This window comes from Ctenocephalides felis, unplaced genomic scaffold (genome assembly GCF_003426905.1).
Source record: "Ctenocephalides felis isolate EL2017-DRISC unplaced genomic scaffold, ASM342690v1 CF-g0.4_SCAFFOLD_03571, whole genome shotgun sequence".
Lineage (NCBI taxonomy): Eukaryota > Metazoa > Arthropoda > Insecta > Siphonaptera > Pulicidae > Ctenocephalides > Ctenocephalides felis.
The window spans coordinates 31,394,195-31,410,280 of NW_020539725.1; the positions used below are offsets into that span (position 1 = coordinate 31,394,195).

General features: G+C 30.6%; 1 protein-coding gene across 1 annotated transcript in view; it reads right to left on the bottom strand.

The window, feature by feature from the left end:
• LOC113385907 (protein turtle-like) overlaps positions 1–16,086 on the bottom strand; it is a 59,925-nt gene that overhangs the window by 26,212 nt on the left and 17,627 nt on the right. The gene's annotated exons all lie outside the window — the stretch shown is intronic.

Here is a 16,086-nt window from a genome sequence, read left to right on the forward strand (position 1 = left end):
AATAAAACACATTAGAAATACGTATGTTATTCTGTCTGCTTATAAAGTCTTACGACATCGATTATATATTTTTTAAAATAATTAAAATTTAAGTTACTGTAAGTGATATTTATCATTTTGAAACAATAAATTCTGTATTTTACATTCTGTATTTTTTCTACAATTTTCCTTAGCAAATGATTGTATGTATTTCTATCTATTTTTAAGTAGATTTTATTCCATATCATTAAGAAATATTATTTTGTGTAATGTAATAGTACAAGTATGTACGGCTCAATTCTTAAACGTATCGATAGTTCATTTTACGAAGAACTATATATAGAACATGTAAAAAAATTTGATAGTGATTGGAACATTTGTTTTTGAGTAATCGCTGCAGCAAATTCGGTAAATGCTGTTTCGAGAAAAACGCTTTTAAATATTAAATGATCGGTATACTATATACTATATATATATATATATATATATATATATATATATATATATATATACTCTTTAAATGGCTGTGCCTCAAAAACTATTTAAGATATCGATTTAAAATTTTGGTATGTTATTTTTTAAGGTATAATCTATCGAAATATGGAAAAATTGAAAATTCGATTTTTTGAAAATTTCACACTAGTTGTGCCCCTCAACATAAGATAGAAAAACGCTTATATCTAATACATATGTATATTTAACTGGTACTAAGGATTCTTTCTACCTTCAAAATTTAATAAATTCAGCATGAATATAAAGTAATTCTTAACATGTCGAAAACTTAATAACTCAATTATCGAGATATTCAGTAATTTATGCCAAACCATTAAAATTAGCTACGGTCAAAACCAGTTAAAATTGTTAAAAATTCAAATATTGGTTTAAAAACATTTTTTTCAAACTCATCACTCATGTCTTATTAAAGGTTTCTTAAATTAGTCACTTTTATTCTCAAATGAAATATAAGAATTATTCAACAATTATAAATTGAAAAGTAAGTACATTTGCTCGAATTGATAAACTATTACAAACAAGACAAATTTTAAAAATAAGTGACCAATTCATGAAAAATATATGTCATAAAATATTGTAAAAATCATTATCATTTCAATGCTTATAATTTCATGCATTTGAAAACTTTCGTATTGTATATATATATAAATATATATATATATATATATATATATACATATTCAATATATAAAAATAGTCATGCATCGTCTTACTTAAATATATAGATCATATTATATCTATTGACTTGAATTATATGTTCGCATTTCTTTCTGTATTATAATAATTCTTTCTTATCTAACATATTATTTATAGATTTTGTATTAGCCTGTTAGAAAGTTGTGCAATATTGTGCTGGATAGTATATTGTGCACTTAGAAATTTCTATTAGTTGAATAGCTTTATGCGAAACATATTATTTTAGCAATGTATCAGCCTGATATAAGTACATTAAGCGTATATTGTCCACAAACATGCGATATATGTACTAGGAATCATGCACGAACAAACTCGCACGAGCAATAAATTGAGAATGAAAAATTACAAAATATAGAACTACGTATATAATTTTGGATCTAAATGGCAAATATACATAAAAAATAGAATGTAATTAAGAATATAAATATTGATTTATTCAAGAAGTTCGGCGTTGCTTCACATACCCTGTTCGAATTGATACACTATATAAGAAATAACACAAATATGAAAAATAATATTGAACAGCACACCTTTAAAAAAATTAATATTTGCATAACATTAATTATAAATACAGTAATCAGTGAAAATTCGAAAAAAATAAGTAAATTTAAAACGGTGTTTTAATAAAAAACATAATCAATTGATGTGTTCTTAAGGGGTATTCTAGCGTAAAGCGATGAATTTTAGGTCATTTTTAAAGTGTCGTAAAAGAAAGCAATGAATGTTTATACTATCCATTTTTTTACCACTTGTTTATTAATATTATTAAAATACAATACAAAAATTAAGAAATTAAAAAGTTGAAAATTATAAACTGGCAGCTGATGAAGTGGGTGGTCTCAAAAAATTGGCACCTTAGTCTTGATATGATTTCAGCCCTCCTAGCCATCGGAAATGCAAAAAATAAAAGGATTTTCAATCTACAATGATGTCGCAATCGCCTGAACTAGCGATGAGTAAAAAAAATTTTTTTTACAAGTTGGCGACTGCTTGAAAAAAAGTGTTTTTTACTGTTTTTTTGAGTTTCTCGATTTTTTTAAAAATAGTAAAAATTGGAATTTGGAAATAATCCTAGTTCGGGCTATAGATAGGTTACAAACAAGACTCTCTGAACATTTCAAGTAAATCGGTCGATTAAAACTCGAGAAAACTTGTCAAGAGTACTGAAAAAGTCTCTTCTGAGAAAAACGCATTTAAAGTTTTGCGTGAAGCCAAACCAGTATGGAGACCGAGTCAGTAAGATGCCTATATCTCCGAAAATAATACAAATTTTCAAAAACCTTCTCGTACCCATATTCTTAGATAATTAAACTTTGAAAATATGAAATAAAAAAAAAAGTTTTTTTTGAATTTCTACACTAGAATACCCCCTTAAATGTATCAAAAATTGTAGTCGAATGCTAATACATGTAAGTACATTTTATCACGGATTCCTTCATAGTTCAAATACCATAATAGTCTTAAACTTTAAAATATGGCAACGTCATTTACTTAAAGACTTCAATATTTTTTGCGGCGAGTTGTTCTGCATCAAATAGTTTAATAACTTTTTTTTGATCGTGGTAGAAACCAAAAGTTTTGTTCAGCGTTTTCAGTAACCTACTGATTCTGTTTTCCATCTAGATGATGGCATCCCGCGAACCGCCGGACACGAGTCGGTTCACGAGCGGACGCCATTTCCCCGGAAACAACGAACCCGGAAGCAAGATGCCCGGATGCGCTCGAAAACCGTCAGCGAGCGACCTCGGCAAAGGAGTTGATATATGATCGCTCGGCAGGGAATTGAAGCGTATGCTAAGGTTCTAGCAAATCCTATCAGGGATGGTCTAAGTAAGCGATTGGCTACCTATCGGCAGCAAAAAATACTTGCGTTGGGATGGTTTGATTGATCAATTTCTTACAAAGAAGGTCCAGTTTTAGTGAATTGTGTTTGAAATAATATAATACATTTAGCATGTTATGCGATCCATAGTCGGCAACTTTATCGAAAATCAGGAATCACAAACATTGACATCCAAATGCCAAGTAATATATTGTGAAGCATTAGAGAATCTTACACATCGTTTATAAAGTGTTGAGTTGCAAGAGATTATTTATCCAGTATGACACCCCAATAACGCGAAGTATACATATTTTGTCGAAATATTATCCAGATAGTCCAAAATAGCATTTTTCATCCATAAATGGAGCTCAATGAATTTAACCAATTTGGCCGAACAGGTAGGACAACAAATATTAACCCAAAAGCGAAGTAATATACGAGAAAGCTAAAAATAACTTATTGAAGAATTTCAATCACAATTAATATTTGGAATATTTCATAAAGTTCCAAGTCTTGTTTAAAAATCTTATTGCAGTTATTCTCATAAAATTCCCATTGATTTCCCTGATTGAAGAATAAGATGATGAATAGTAGAACCTGAACTATTTCATAAATAAAGTACAAAAACTAGTGGGGTTTATGGCATCGTACCTTAAAGCAAATTGCTGGGACTTTTCGTACCGTAACGAAATATTCGAGGAATTTCGGATGTTTTCAAATAGATTATCATAAATAAGTATTGTAACATTGTCTAATATTTATAAGAATTATATAAACTGAATTGCAAAGTTGAAATTATTTGTTTAAAGTATATTAGAACTATAGTCAGAATTAAAAATAAAATCTGAATTATTTTCGTTATACAAAAATATGTTTTTTGAAAAAAAAGTTAAACAATTTTTTTTCTAAATCAATTATTTTGTTAAGACAAGCAGAAAGTTCTTTGAATCATTTAAATCGGACGCTTAGTTCTCTCAAAAACTGCCATTTTTTACACATTTAGCTCCGTATCTTCGAAATGACTGCCAAAAACAAATAAACACTTCTCCCAATCATTACTATTTGACTGTTTTTTAGATCATTCAATTCGGATGCTCCGTTCTCTCAAAATCTCGATTTCTATTTTCTGCACTCTTTGCTCTTTATCTCCGGAACTGCTGAACCTGCCTTCGCCAAAAACTAATCAGCACATCTTCCTATCAATAGGAATCGAATGTTTTTTGAACCATTCAAATCGGTTGATCGGCTGATGAGGTATGCCAAAATGTTCAGAAACCTTCAAAACGTCGAGAAATGTAAAAATTTCCAATTTCGATTTTCGGCCCATTACAATAACTTACCCTACGGGAAGTTAATTAGAGGTAACATCTTTTCTACTATTTGGCATAGTAATAAAACATTTTTAGATAAATATACGGTGTTTTGAATAATTGTAAACCAATAAGAGTCAGTATATGAATATCAAAAAGTGCATATTTGTAAAAAAAATTATTACATAAGATTTTGTAATCATAATAATGTATGGCTTAAAAAAAGTAGTAAAAAGTTGGGAGTAGATCAATAAGTTTCGAAATAATTACCTTCTTTGATTTGTAATATGAATTTAACCATTGCATTTCTGCTTTCTAAATCTGACTCAATTATGTCAGAAAAATAAATTGGAACAGAATCAATAATGTTTGCAAATACATTTCAGTCTGCATGATAGTGCTTTGCTAAGTGCACGATTCTGTATCCATAGATACGACGCCGACGTGATGCAGCTTGGGAATTTGAATTCCGAACCCATGTCTTGTTTTGTTCATATCCCCACATGACCATGTGTATTATTATTGTGCTATCGTTGGTACATTCATAGCACATAGTTCGAGAATAAATATGTTGACTTGAAAATAACCACACCAGATAGAAATTGCATGTGTTTGTGTGTGCATGTGAGCGAGTAATGATTAAAACAAAAACTTTACAGGATTGCACAGTGTAAGACCAATAATGTATATTAAAAAATGCAAACAATGATTTTAACAGTATTTTTGTGGCGGGAATAGCTCACTCTGTAGCGTTATTAGAGGAATTCGGTTCGAATCTCCAGAATTACCAAAATTAAAATATAAAATATTTTAAGATTAAGAATTGTTAATTTGTAGAATACAAAAAATGTATTAGAAGTAAGCATAAAAAAGAAATTTAGTTTAGAAGATGAGAAGAACATATAGAGAAACAATCAACAGAATAATGAATATAGAGAAACAGTAAACAGAAGAATGAAAATCAGTAGAAAAAAATTGAATGGAAGATTAGGATATAAGAAGAGATAATATATATATGATGAATGTATAAGAAATATATATATATAAAAATTGTATAGAATATGATGAAAAATAATATGAATAATGTAGGTGGCTAAAACTACCAATAAAATTTAAAAAAACAGTATATTTTCCCTCAAAAAGATAATATTTGTCCATAAATGATATTCTTGATGGTAAAGCAATACGTTACATACAATATATAAGAAATCAACTTTCAGGCGGCTATAAATTAGGAAGACTACAATTCAAACGTAACTAGGAGAAAAACATTTGTTTACGAGATAAATAATATAGCCTACTTGAGCGCATAGAAGTAAATATATCATGAAACAACAGAATATTTTATGAGTATATCTGTGATATTAAGAATATTATATAACTTTGTTCATGACCCAAGTAATAAGGGAACTAGTGGGGTGGGTGGCATCGTGCCTTAAGGCAAATTGCTGGAACTTCCCGTACCGTAACGAAATGTTCGAGGAATATTGAATGTTTTCAAATAGATTATTATAAATATTGTAACATTGTCTAATATTTATAAGAATTATATAAACTGAATTGCAGAGTTGAAATTAATTGTTTAAAGTATATTAGAACTATAGTCAGAATTAAAAATAAAATCTGAATTATTTTCGATATACAAAAAATTAAAAAAAAAAAAAAAAAAAAAAAAAAAAATGGGACAAATTTTTTTTTCCAAAATCAATTATTTTGTTAAGACAAGCAGAAAGTTCTTTGAATCAATTGAATCGGACGCTTAGTTCTCTCAAAAACTGCCATTTTTTGTACATTTAGCTCTGTATCTCCGAAATGGCTGGGCCTGCCTTTGCGAAAAACTAATAACCCCTTCTCCCAATCATTACTAATTGAATGTTTTTTAGATCATTCAAATCGGATACTCCGTTCTCTCAAAAATTCGATTTCTATTTTCTGCACTCTTTGCTCCGTATCTCCGAAACGACTGGACCTGCCTTTGCCAAAAACTAATCAGCTCTTTTCCCTATCAATAGGAATCGAATGTTTTTTGAACCATTCAAATCGGTTGATCCGTGCGCCCTAAAACGTGACTGGAAATTTGTATCCACACATACATACACACACACACACACACACACACATCCATTTTTTCTGAGGTATGCCAAAACGTTCAGAAACCTTCAAAACGTCGAGAAATGTAAAAATTTTCAATTCCGATTTTCGGCCCATTACAATAACTTACCCTACGGGAAGTTAAAAATATAAAAATGCACTTAAAAACAATGTTTTGCTTCTTTAATATCATCATTTGTAACATATAATTAAATTCTTCATATAGTAAAATTCGTTTATCCAATGCAGATTCAAAAAAGATAAAAACATCAATTTTTTTTCAGAATTGTATATGAATCAGAAAAAAATATATAGGAGAGTAATTTGCATGATAGATAGCTTGTATTTCATTTCATTAGAGACATGAAATATTAAGAAAATCAAGAACATCAAGAAAACAGAAAATTAGCAAATTGGCAGAAACAAATTACTCTTCCAGGAAGTTGTTGATAAAATGTAAAATGCTGTTGAACTATAATAATACGTAACTGCATGTATCCGAATTTATCTTTAGGTAAATTCTAAACGTTTGAAATTCGCATGGCTTCACATATGATTAAATTTCAATTTCTCCGATATCAATTATCTGACAATTACGCGTTTGCAGCATCTGACGCCATCAGAGTGAAGCGAAGGCGGTTAAGATGCGACGGAGTCGCTATTGGATGCATGTGCATACATTTCGGCTCGGCTTCATTAGTGTGACAGCGTATGAACTGCGGCAAGTAATATCACCTGATATATTATACATAATGTAGGAGAATTGCAGCCAGGCAAGCGGGGAACTTTCGATCATGAATACCAAATCACTGCGGGTAATAGACAGAGAGCTGGTAGCTAGTTCATGGTGAGAAGTAAAAAAGCATTTCATACCTTTTTGAAATGAACCTCTGATAGTCATTGGAATATTGATCTCTACCTTACCTCAAAAATGTTTTGGAAAAATTCGAATGGGTTGTGAATTTCTATTATTCTGTATTTATGCGTTATTAAAGGCACACATCACTCACAAATATTTAGTCAAAAACATGATCAACAAATTTTGTTATTAGGAAATATTTCTTTTCTAGATTTTATACATTTTATTGTCTACATATATATAAAAATAAGTCAGGTTTTCCTTCCTGACGATATAACTCCAGAACGCACGAACCGATTTCGACAATTTTGCATTCGTTGGAAAGGACTCGGGCTCCGCAAGGTTTATAGCTAAGAAATTTGGGGTGCATGGCATCATGCCTTATTGCACTTAATTGCTGGAACTTCACGCACCGTAATTGAAAATTCGAGTAATGACATTAGTGAAAATTATCAGAATTATGCTTGGTTAAGTCAACGAGCAATTCTTGCCGCAAAGAATAATGATGTACACGCACTAAATTACACCATTCAATCGAAAATTGCTGGCGATTTGATGGCATATCAATGATTCCGACTGGTCTTCCGTTTGACTTCAAACGATTGCAATTTCCAGTTCGCCTTGCGTTCGCAATAACAAGTCGCAAGGCCAATCGCTTAGTGTTTGCGAAATAAATTTCAAATAGATTATTTAAAAAATCATTGTTTTTCACATGGGCAGTTATACGTTGCCTGTTCACCAGTTGGAAAACCATCCGCTTTGTTAGACCAAAAAACAAAAAATGTGGTTTACCAAAGAGCACTTCAATGAAACGGATAATTTGCGGATTCACTTCCATTTACTTAGAGAAGTTCATCTAAAAACACTTCATTTTTGTAATCGAAATAAATTCATTACTATTGTGTAATGAATTCATTTTTTTCCTTTTCAAATATAAAACAAACAAAAAATTTCTTCATCTACTCACCAAATCATCTGTTGGCGAAACGGAGTTCGTCGGGTTCGCTAGTCTTTTCATATATATAATAAAGCGATGTATTGTCTCACTATGTATTGGGAAAAGTATGAGTAAATCAGTATAACCAAATTCCCAAAAGCGCGATCGCATCGCATCGCATGATAGAACGATAGTAACTCACAATAGTATCTTCGCCAAATTTATAAGAGTTTCATAGTAATTCTATCAAGACTACATCTTAAAGTTGCAGTAATAGTACTTCAAGAAATACAACACTCATAAAACGTATCATCCGTCTGAAATACCTGCAAGTAATTACCACTAGTGCGACGGAGCAGTGGAGCAGAATAAGTTACAATATGAACATAAAGGTAGAAAGTTTGCTGCGCCACTTTGGCCTGCACTCATGCAAAATGAAGACGTAATCGCTTATATCAGATTTTGCCAACAGTGATATTGTATCGACCAATCGATAAAAAAGCAATTTGTAATCGATCATAGCCATCCGGACATACTAGCATATTAAATATGTAGCGATTTAATATATGGTAGAGGCAGTAAAACATTTTAAGATAGAATAAAATAATCAAACAAAATGTAGATTATGCCACTAATTGAAATTAAAAATGTTCAAAATATGATTTTTTTAAAAATACCAATATGGGTTTTTAATTTACATTATAGTAGCTGCTCAAACTAGTAGAGAGCCGATAGAAATTTGATCAGTATTTTGCTAATTTAGTGCACATAAGGACTATTTGGAATGATTTTGTCCGCATTTCCTAATCAATATCAAACAGATCCACATCTATCAAAATAGTATATTAAGCAAAAATATGATAAAGTTCATTTATTTGCCAAAATAAAAGCATAATAACACTATTATGTGTTGAGCTGCTTCAATTTCTTAATAATAATAAAGGTATGTTTATAGAAGTTGTAGACTCCAGAACAATTTAGAATTGAAAGAAAAAATACACAGTGAAAATATATTCAACCCCATGCAGCAAAAGTGAATTTGCAGCAAATGTAAATATAGAAAAACCACCCAGATTTAGAAAATATTCCTTACAGAAAGAAGACCAAAAGTAATGTAGATATTTTTCATTGATTTTTATCGTCAATTAATGCAGCAATCGATAGGAAGTTGCAAATTTTTAAAAACTTAATACATAAAATTGCTGTGCTATATTTATAAAACCTGTGATATATATATATATATATATATATATATATACATATGCATAAATGTTGAGAACCCCTAGTACATAATAATCTTAATTCGATCCTATATATTGTTCAACGTGCTTCTATTATGTGATTAAATCGAATTGGACTAATTTGACAGTTCTTGTTCGTTAAAGTGTTATACGGCAAACTGATTGTTCTCGAAGCTGAATTATTCTCAGACGAAACTTAAGCTTTTAGAAGATAGTTGAAAGAGAAAATTTCTTGCAAATAGAAGTATCTAGTAAATGTTTGATAACAAGGGAAACATGTAATCATTTCTTTATTTGAAAGTATTCGATAGAATGATAACCAATATATATATATATATATATATATATATATATATATACACTTAAATATAAATTATACAAATATTGATTAAACACAACAATTTATTTTTTGAATATTTTCTTTCGTGTCAATTTATTTCTTTAAGCCTTTGATCGCGTTTTTACTACATGTTTGTTATTCGATTCTAAATTAAATTTATTTATTTCGCCCATTCTAAATAAAAAATTAAGTATTCAGACGTCATTATAGTTACCAGACATTCGGAAAATCCACATAAAATGTGCCTCGACATGCGATAGGAAAATTAAGATAATGAATATTAAAGAAATAAATAATGTGAAGTAATAAAGGGTAAAAGAAGTGACAAGGTGAGAGTGCTTAATTTTTGTGGAACTTGTGAAAACAATTTAAGTATAAATGATACACAAATCTAATTCTAATATTTCTTGAATAACCAGTATGTTATCAATAATTTTGTTAATATTTCATTATTTTCCACTAAATATGACGCTAGGTGATATGAAATGCAACTGTATGTGAATACTATTCTTGAAAAAAAGTAGGGAATTGCTATAATTCTCCACGTATTGAATTCAATATTTTATTACATATACGTTACATTAACACTCTTAATATATAGAAGCAGTATCCCTTCTACGTAATACTGGAATCCGTAGACATTATTTATAAACACTTACTCGATATATGTGTAACAAAGCCAATAGCACAAAGTTAATAAGTATCAGTTACCAGAAGAATCAATAAAGATTACAGTGTAATTTCAATAATTAAGAATTTAATTAAAATGAACTGTTTGTTCTTTATTATCGGGTTTGCAGTTACCAAGTTATTGCATTTAGAGCAGGAGTGTACAACAACTATTCTGTGAACTCTGGGAAGCCCACCACAACAACAAGTTTGACTACAGAGGAGGAAAATCTTCCAACTATGATACTATGATGTTTTAGGATTCTGCATACTTTAATGTGTGGTCAAGGATGACATTTTTCCATTCCCTTACAATACCTGTTATAATATATATGTAAAAAAAACGCGCCAAAAATGATCACTTTAAAATTATGGTATATTTTTTTTAACTCTGTTTTGTTTAGCAATCAGCAATACATAAAGATTCCTATGAGCTAAAATGACAATATTTAAGAGCGATGCCTAAGAAGAACTCCATTGAGATCTTCTCAGTTTTACAATTAATATGATAATATTATATTAGACCTAATCTAAGACTAAGTCTAAAGGCCATTGTCGTTTCAATCTCCTTATCCACATAAAAAGATTGAGTAATGTCAAATATTGATGGGTTCGAATGTGAGTCCAGTTTGAGTTTGTATTTTTCCTTGAATTCTTTGTACGTTAATTGCACTGTTTTCATGTTGAGGTTGCCGTTAATGGTTTCATTTGTCACGTACCACGGAAAATTAAGAATTGTACGTAAAATTTTTGACGGAGTTCTCAGCATTATAGCTTCATTTGATTTGTAAGCACATCCCCAGAGCTCAATTCCGTAGGTCCAGATTGGTTTAATAATTGATTTATATAGTAGCAACTTAATTTCAACAGAGAGCTTAGACTTTTTACGCAGTAGCCAATCAAATTCTTTCATTTTGATCATTATTTGCTGCTTTTTTGTTTTTATGTGGCCTAATTATTATTAATTTTGAAGTAATTTCGAAACAACCTACAAAATTTTCAATAACTATGAAGTACCTTATAATATATACGGAAAAATATTCCCTTTCGCTGGCGGTTTTCTTACTCATGTTTCAAACTTACGATTAGATAAAAAAATTCTCACCACTGTATATTTTTTGAAATTGCTAATAATAGAGAAATATCTTTTACATTTACATAATATTTAAGCAAGTTAAATAAATGGCATGTATATATGTCTGTGTAAATAATCGCAAACAAATATAAATAGTAATCGATTACATTCGTTTAAAAGCCCACTGCGAAAAATCTCAGTGGTCATTCGGGCTATTACGGCAATCGATCTGTGACTAAAAGCACAAAAACACGACTTTTTTTCTTTCGCAACCTTTCCCATCCACAGAATCTCGTATAGGCCTACCTTCCGGCCCCTTGTGACGATGGCGTAATACAATCATATAATATTTATCATCAGCGGTAATCGCATCGGGATGAAATGGCGGGAGAGCAGAAATAAATATAAAAAAGAAACTTTTCCGCCGCGCTCCGCTGTACCGGACGGACATTAGTTCCCGTGGAAAATGGAATCGACAAATCAACCGCAGAAAAGTCGAAGCGAGAAGACGACACACAGACACATTGCTCTGGGATTGTATACGGCCCGCGCGTGCCGGCCACAGCACGGCGCGGCCAGGGACGTACGACTTTATTACTTCTTCTCTATCGACAGTGGCAATTATTTTCAGTACAGAAATGAATTTAAGAAAACTAATATAGAAGGTTTGTAATTTTACAAGGCTTATATGAAACTGTAGTAATAGGGTGTAATGGTCGAGCTTACACACTCGTGTGGACGGGGTCGTGACTTCGAACCCCGCTCGGGACAACGTGACATTGTGCATAGCGATGTCCATTTTCACTTAAAAATGTTTCCATTACGGGGACTGCGGTGTGAAACGGTAATGAAAAATCACTCACAATATTCTTCCCTGGATTAAGTTGGAGTTTAACTACAGTTAAGGTAGAACAATCCATTAATGTAATATGTTTTCTAGCTAAACGTACAGCCGTCGAAGAAGCATAATATACTGCAAAGCCATACATCAAAATATACAATTTTCAAATATACAATTTGTCTCAAGTCATAGTTTGTATATATTATATTATATCCAGAAAATTTGAGTTTGAATATGACCGTATTTAAATAATAAGTAACATGCAATTATAAATTGAATATCACATTCATCCAATTCATCCGGGTAAAATATTACTCCAAACTTCCAACATATTTTGGAAATTCTGAACTTTTTTCAAAGCAATCGTACTGATTTAACTGCATAGAGACGAACTGTCAAAACGCGTAAGCGCCGCGTCGCCGTCTAACGGATAAACATTGGTACAAAATCTCTATAAAATATCTGATAATTTAATGTGCATATGTCTAATGATCATTTTGGGCCGCCAAATGGTATTATTTTTTACTTTTTCTACTAGATCTCCGAAACCAAAAATTTGATCAATTCTTCATCTTGTCAATACAAGTAAAATGTTTTCGGACGCTCCGTTCTCTTAAAAACTATGTTACCATTTTTGGCACTTTTTGCCCCGTATCTTCGAAACGGCTGGACCTGCCTTCGCCAAAAACTAATCAGCACGTCTCCTTATCAGAACGAATCGAATGTTTTTTGAATTATTTAAATCGGTTGATCGGTGTTCCCGAAATCGTCGACGAAAATTTGTATCCGCACACAAATACACACATACACATACACCCACTTTTTCTAAGGTATGCCAAAATATTCAGAAACCTTTGAAACGTAAAGATATATAAAAATCTTCATTTTCGATTTTTTTGCGATTACTATAACTTACCCTACGGGAAGTTAAAAATGTATTAATTAATAAATCTATCTTAGGCGCAAAATTATAATTATCAGAAAGATTAGAACATCTCAAAAAGTTGCAAACATCCAGTTGGTGGGTGCCATAAGAGTAATCAGAGTATAATTTTTAATTAGAGATCGTTACGATAAGCAAATTACAAGATCAAACTGTATACTGAATGTTATCATAATAAAATTTCAAACAAAATCTACTTCTCAAAAGTAGTTCAACTCATTAAAACCTTTGACAAAAGCGGCTGTATACATTTCTAACAAGTAAGTATTGAATATAGCACACACAAATAGATCAAAAATATTACTTTTATCCGTACTTGAATTTAGTGAGGGTTTTAGTGAATCTTGAATAAGTTTAAAACAGATTATGGAATTGCTTATCATATTTTAAGCTGTAAATACCACCCATGGAAATTTGCGTTCAATGGTCGCTAATTGCAATTTTAACGATTTATTCACATATTAAGTCTTCAATACATAAATTTCAAACCTTCTCTTCTAAAACATAAACTAATAAATAAATTTTAAAATATTTTATTAAAAATTGACAAACTTTTTAAAATAATATATTTTGTACCGCCTCTGCAAAGAATGAATGGAGAAAATCAGACACGCAGAAAAGCAGAAGAGAAGAAAATCAACCGCGGACTTTAAAAATGAAAGATTTGCGAGATATATCCGTTGAACTATTTATTATGTTTCTTTTGGGTTCGCTCTATGGAGAAGTTCTGCCGAAGATATTGGTATTTGATGTATGCCACAGAATACCAGAATAGGATACAACAGCGCTCTTATATAATGCTCGTGCACGGGCTAAAGTGTTCTGTTTTTTTTTCGAATTGATTTGTAGTCTGTGATGGAATTGTTTTCTATATTTTCACGAGAAAGATTTCTCTACCTTTATTTATCTCATAAAAGCTTCGTCGAAATGAAATGAGAGAATCGCAAGTAGTAAAAGGTATCAGTGAAAGATGAATATAATACCAATAGAAAGAGTTATATTAATATTAAATTTGGCATAATTATTTTTATATTACATTATACCAATTTGAACAAGTGTGACAGAAGAACTTAAAAGAAATAAATGATTTCAAAAATCGATAACTGCTTTTAAAGAAATTTAACCTTACAATTGAATTGCATTATAGATGCAAGAAAATGATAATTGTTTTCATGCGTGCATGACCTTTAATTGCTCTTCTAACAAATATAAAATATAATTAACTAATTTGTCTCTTGATTTGTATGACTCTAGTAAATTCGAATATTTGTATATCTACTCTAAGCAAAGCCTGAATAATAAATGGCTGGTTTTATAGAGCCTACTCATTTCTTTCAAAGATTAATAGTCTCATCTTTAATAGTGCTGATAAATCATATTACGCATTCAAAAAGGTTCTGTAAGAAAAAAACTTCGTCGTGACTTATAACCCTATCGGATACTTTTCGCCCATATTCCGAGCACGCAATATCATAATACGTCGATTGAATACATAAGTATAATGTATGTCTATCGTGTTATATAAGGGTTACATGCGTAATAAAACAAAATGTTTATACTTGACGCGTTGTCCATATAAACGGCTTTCCACGAGTCTTCTCCACATAAAAATGGGACGGCATAAAATAAATTCAAGAAAACGGCCAATTAGGTGCCAAACGCAGGTGTTATGGACGTTAAACCGATCAATTTAAACGCGGTTTAGGAGCAACCGACAATTTGTTGTTGGAACACTATTATCCGAGATATAGAGAATAGTTTGTATACTACGAGCAAACAATGAATAAATAGTCTGGTAACTCTATAGTAGTTTTTCTAATACTCTAGATGCTCCAAGTCGGATATTTCCCAAAGGAGGCGCAGGGAAACAGCCTGCATCGTAATTTTGTGAGCGAAGCAAATATGTTTATTTTAGATGTTTAAAATAAAGTAGTGTAAAAAACTAGTAAATAAAAAATATATCGCTTTTAAATAGTGCAAAAAATGTCTAATAAGAATAACTTTTTTTTTTTAATTTAACACATTTTTCAGATACAATTTACCGCATTTCGTCGTTTGTGATTTCTCATATTTCTAAAATTGATATCAATGTTAGCATAGTTGATATAGAAATCATAATTCAACCGTGCGTGAGAATTTTTTTCCTCTAAAATCTAAAGGGCCGGTGTAAGGATTATAATCTTACAGATTAAATACAAATAAAAAGATATAAATAATAATAATATAAAGATAAGAGCTTTATTACGCGTTTTAAGAATATACATAATCTAAACATGTACACATATATTTATACGAATTTGAGGTGTCAACTTCTAACTTTCCAACATCGAGAAAAATGTTATGTCGCTGTACTACGCAGCTTATATTGACTAAGATTGATTAGGAACTCAATTTATAAAATCAATATTTGATATCACTGCAATACCAAATTAGTAGAGTAACCAATCAAATTATCTACCCTTATAGCGAATATTATAGATTGTTCCGATACACTTTTAGCGATTAATTAGTTCAGATATTCATGACTTTCCAACACTTAAATATTGTGTCACTGTACCATATGGATTATATTGTATGAAAAACTCGTATACAAAATCAATGCGATATCAAGTTACGAGAGTAACCATCGATTATTGCAACAACTGCCATATCCAATTAGAAGAGTAACCAACGATTAGGTAAAAAATTATATACTTTTATGGCAAATATTATCAATTATTCTGAAACATTATTATTGATTAATTACTGCAGTAGTTCAATTTTTTTTCAA